Source organism: Hibiscus syriacus, unplaced genomic scaffold (assembly GCF_006381635.1).
Source record: "Hibiscus syriacus cultivar Baekdansim isolate YM2019G1 unplaced genomic scaffold, ASM638163v2 tig00003041_pilon, whole genome shotgun sequence".
Taxonomy (NCBI): Eukaryota; Viridiplantae; Streptophyta; class Magnoliopsida; order Malvales; family Malvaceae; genus Hibiscus; species Hibiscus syriacus.
This window is the reverse complement of record NW_024061960.1, coordinates 1189998-1195997: the sequence shown is the minus strand read 5'-3', so window position 1 is coordinate 1195997 and position 6000 is coordinate 1189998.

Here is a 6000-nt window from a genome sequence, read left to right as displayed (position 1 = left end):
CCACAAACGATTTTTTCTATCCACTTACAAAATCACCAGTTGCCCCTGTAGAACCGATCGATTCCATCCACATCATCACATACATGCCGCAATCATATCTGTTACAAAATTTGAAAACCACACATGTCAATTATGATGGATACTGCATAAATTAAGCTTTCTATTTGTGATAACATCTCATACCCATTCAATTGCTTATTCTTCTTATGCTCCACAAATTTGAAATTTTTCAAGGGATACTTTCCTAGAGATCCACAGGACTCAACCCAAATGCGTTTCTTATTATAAGAATCTAATATTTTAATCTGCATTAAAATAGAAGAAGTTATGCACCAAAAAAATTATGCATTATAATTTACATAATGTCCTTTCATACATACATACATACCAATCTCTTAGCATCCTTCACTCTCTGTTTAGCTGCTTCAGTTGTAAACATACTATCATATATTGTTACAACACGATCTACCATATCCAACACCAACAGATACCAATGTGAATTATGGTAGTTTATTGTGATCATGATCTGCAACAAATTTCACACCCAATTTGACAAAATTCAACATTCTATATCCGAAAACATCATTTGCAATTGGTATGGTGTCTTACCTTCTCACAGTCGGTGAATTTCACATAGTTATCCAATATGACACCCCAGAAGGTAGAAATACTCTCAACACTTTCTTTGTTGTTGGCATCCAACGCCTGTTGCTGTAATTACGCAAAAAACATTATTAATTTACCATCTATAACACTACTTTTCAATATTTATTAATTTAACTTACCACTAAGAGGTATGGAAGGTAGCCAATCCTCCGGAGTGACTTTTGAGAATCGTAGCATATGGTCCAGGCGAGCAAATCGATAACCTAACAAAATTAATTACACAATCAGAACATATTCACTAAGTTTTAACATTTTCTACTTTCTACTTACCACACCGCCAACCCATTCCGTAGGCTTCAACGTTGCAACGTCGTATACAGTAGCGAATTGATTTCCCATTAAGATTACATAATATCTGTATGAATCATTAGGATTAATATGTTGTCATGAAATATTTAAATATCACTCACAAAACAATATATTTCACTTACCCCGATTCTAACTCGCTATTCCATAAATAATCACAAATTGCAGCTTCGATGTCATCAATTCCGCTTGGAATATCCGCTTTTTCAACCTACAATTTTGCATACAAATTTTTGTCACACCAACATAATAAAAATCAAATTAAGTATTCTTTTATTAAACTTACCTTCTGCTTCTTCTTCTGGGGTGCAGGACATTCCGAATCCAAAACTGCTGCTATAACACTCTCCGGTGTATAAATGACATCGACTTCCTTCCTCCTCATTTCTTCCATCTCTTCTTCTTCCTCCTCCCTCTTTTCTTCTTCATATTTTTTCAGTTCATCGTACTTTTTTTCTACATAGCTCTTCATCTCTTTTATTTCACCCTTCAATTGAGCTCCTTCATCCGAGTATTTATCAACCACCCCCTTCACCCCCGTAAGTTCACTCCTCAAATACACAACCTCCTTCACCACTCCCTCAAATTTTTCTCCCGTCACCATCTTAATATCACCCCTTAACACCCCAACTTCTTTCACCACTTCACCCCTCAACACCTCTACTTCTTTCACCACTCCATCTATTTTTCCTTCCACTACCCCCTTATGCCTCTCAAGTGTATCTTCGACTCTCTCGAGTTTCTCTACGACTCGATCAAGTTTCTCTTCGACTCTTGATTGTCTTTGCATGATTTCAAATTGGATTTTTTTGAATCAGCCAATTCAGAAATCAAAATGTCGAAGTTACTATGTTTTCCCTCACCGTCGTCCCACTCACCGTCATCCCCCAATACAACCATCCCTCCTTTCTTCTCCTCTGCCTCCACTGCCTCCTCTACATCCTTGCCAATAACCTTCAAAATTAAATTACAATATTAAGACATTGATTATATTCTTAATATTATTTAATTACATTTATTACCATTTCTTGCTTCTTCCCTCTATCCAACTTCAACTTCACCATCACTCTAACCACCTCTTCCTTCCCCCATGCACGGATGCGTGCCACTCCGGTTCTTTCATAAGCCGGCACTGCCTCACAGCCCGACCAAAAATCGAACAGTGCAACCTGCATTTATAATAAAATTTATATTTTTATATAAAAACACAAAAAAGTGATTCAACTCATTTACCTCTAAGATTGCTATGCACCCTTTGAGGTATCTCTGGCTGCCCTTTTTAAAGGTGATTATTGATTCAATCAATCTCGAATGGATATATTCAGCCCAATTGAATTCACCCTTCAAGCCTTCATCGCAAATGAGCTTCATATATTCCTTGTTCGTTGACGTATCACCCGTTGGACAAAGAAATATCCCGACAAGGTATAATAGAACTCGGGCCTTCAGCTCATCCCCCCAGTAAGATCCACTTTTGATATCCTCTTCAACTTCAGCATATGTCACCTTATGATTCAAACCATATTTGGAGGCAAGTGCTTTCCAGTTCTTACTCCTACAGACTTCTATAACACTTTTGCCTTTGTTTTGTACCCCCAAGACGGCTGCAGCAGTCGATACCCCCAGAGGGAATGAATAATCACCATACTTAGCCATACATTGACTGACGTCAAATTGTGCCATCAAGGATCGACACAATTCCCTCCGAATAGGTCGATCCCTTACTCCGATCAACGATCCAAAACCTATTTCTCCCAGCACATTCAACTGACCATTCTCCTTAAGGTGTTTAATTAATAAATTCACCCTTTTAATGTTGCATCTTGTCGACACTTCCTACATTTTTTAACAATATATAATGTTATAGTTCTTATATATTTTGTATCAACGTATTTACAAGTTTAATGAATACCTTATTTTCATGTGCTTTCCTCCGTTCTTTGTATTCTTTACTATCATTCCTTGACTGTGTGATGTAAGGTTCCTTTTCAGCATCACTCATTGAATTCCATTTGGACCTCACATCTTTTTTCACCTAATATTAAACATAAACGTTTCTTAATCAATAAATTAACACTAAATACTAATACTACTCAATGTCAATTTCATTTTACATACCGAACCGCTCTGTGTGCCATCTCCCTTCATCCTTTTGCATTCGGCCATACTGTTAACATTTAGAATTTGTAATCAATTTAAAGTTTATCGATACTTTAATCCAATTACCATTTCAACATAATAACAAAAGGACATTGATACTTACTAGAAGTACATATATCCACCCTTGGTTGCTTTCGAGTCTCGGCCTCAATTTCAAAGTCATCTGCTCCACCAACAATTTTCCAACCCATTGACTCCATTTTTCCTTCATATATCAGTTTACGCAAATCAAATTATTTTGTTACATACACTTTATTCAATATACAAATATAGATAACTACTCTTGTGTAAAACGGTTTTCTTCAAAAGAATTTGAATGGCCACACCAAAATGTCGGCACATTTATACAACCTATAATATCATTTTCTACCTATAATATTTAATAAAAGTATCGACATTTATATTTTTCCTTGAATATCTATTTCTACCTGCAATCGTCTCAAATGCTTCCTTACTCCAAAACCCCAAACAACACATAAAAACCCTATCGCGATTACTGTAATAATAAAAAATTAGGGTTTCGACAACATACTTTTCGATTCGACTGCAGCAACAAACAAACAAACTTCGCTTTAGAAACGCCTTCTGAAATGCAACAACAATTACGCTTCGATTTCAAAAACTCATCCGTTCTATCTTTTTTCAGAGGATATTTAGCTATGGCCTTTATATTTTCATCGGATATGTTATTTATATTTAATCGATACAAATACAAAAGTGTCGATACTTTTATGTCAGGTGTCGATACTTTCGAAAGGATAATTACCTATTTCTTTGAAAGTGTCGATAATTTATTACACGTACTTACGAAAGTATCGACACTTTCAATATATCCGTATCATTTTACCGGTTTTATCATTTTGATACCGGTTTTATCATATTTTTACCTGTTATATCGTTGTGGATCGATATATTTTTTTAAAGTATCGACACATTATAGGCGGTATAACTGCTTCTCTTTTAAATTCACAAAGTGTCGATCCTTATATAAAGTATCGAAACTTTTAATATATCCGGTAACGTTTTACCGGTTTTATCATTTTGTTACCGGTTTTATCATATTTTTACCTGGTATATCGTTTTGGATCGATACATTTTTTAAAAGTATCGACACTTTATAGGATTTAAAACTGCTTCTCTTTTAAATTCACGAAGTGTCGATCCTTATATTAAAGTACCGACACTTTAAATGTATCCGGTAGCGCTTGACCGGTTTTATCATTTCTATACCGGTTTTGTCATAGTTTTACCTGTTATATCGTTTTGGATCGACACATTTTTAATTTGGATCGACACGAACCGGTAGCACAATTTTTTAATATTTCTTCATGACTTAGACCTACTTTATAAGTATGGACACTTTTATAAAAATGATATATACTTCTTTGAAAGTTATGTAATTTATGTTTCAATTTATTTAATAGTGTTTCATGTTTTCCACCTACAATATTAATTTAATAATTTAATTTACACAAAATATTATTTTATTGTTTTGATATTTTATAAAATATTATTTAGAATTTAAATTTAACAATATTAACCAAATATAATAATAAATATGTTTCAACAGTGAAATAAGTATGGACACTTTTATAAAATGATATATTTTTTGAAAGTTATGTAATTTATGTTTCAATTTTTTAATAGTGTTTCATGTTTTCCACCTACAATATTAATTTAATAATTTCATTTACACAAAAAATTATTTGATTGTTTTGATATTTTATAAAATATTATTTAGATTTTAAATTTAACAATATTAACTAAAGATAATAATAAATATATTTTCACAGTGAAATAAGTATGGACACTTTTATAAAAAGGATAGATAATTTACAATATAACAGGTAAAAATATGACAAAACCAGATTCATTATGACAAAACCGGTAAAATTTACTTGATATGTTAAAAGTATGGACACTTTTATAAAAAGGATAGATACTTACCGATAACCAAAGTTTACCGGTTACCAAATTTTTTAATAGTTTTTCATATTTTCTACCTAAAACATTATTAGTTGTCAACATAATAGGTACCGCTAAACCGAATTTATTAAATACATTTTAATGTATCCAGTAATGCTGTATATTAGCCGTATATTAACCCGCCTTTCCTGAGACATCCCCAAAGCGTAATGATCCATAAAACATATCATAAATGCCCATGTGTGGCACATGTATAAGATATTAAATGGAAATCACTGTAATACCCTTTTATGGATATTATTTTGTCTTTGGGTGTGAATCAAGATCTAAGTTTTGATATCTTTATGGATTATTGTTTCAGACAAATTACATTACTTTTGAAAAATAAGTTTGAAAAGTGATGTTAGAGATTACTTTTAAACGTGATTTAAAAAAAAGTTAAGTTTAATATTTTAGTGTTTAGTATTATTATCGAAAAGTACTTTTAATAAGGCAAAATGTTTATTTTAGACATTATATTGTAAATTAAAGTATATTAATTAAATTAATATAAACTTATAAATATTTTAATATATAAAATAATCAAATTAGATTATAAAAAATTACAAATGGAAAATATAATTTTAATAAATATAAAAAATGTTGAATTTTTTTCTTGGATAAAATGTAATTAGTTTATAATTAATACATAATTTATAAAAATAATTGTATTTTAAAAGAAACTTTTGGGCAAAGGAGCGGAGGCCATGCATAAGGGTAAAAGCATAATTTCACTTTTAAACAGAAATTTAAACTGAAAAAAACTATAAAACTCAACTTCTGCTGTTGGTTTAAAACCACCGTTCTAACGTTCTTTTATCTTTGAGTTTTATTCGTTTGATAATGATTTTGCTTTCAAAGCAGACTTTTAGACCAATAGTGTATTTAGACAACATTATTAAA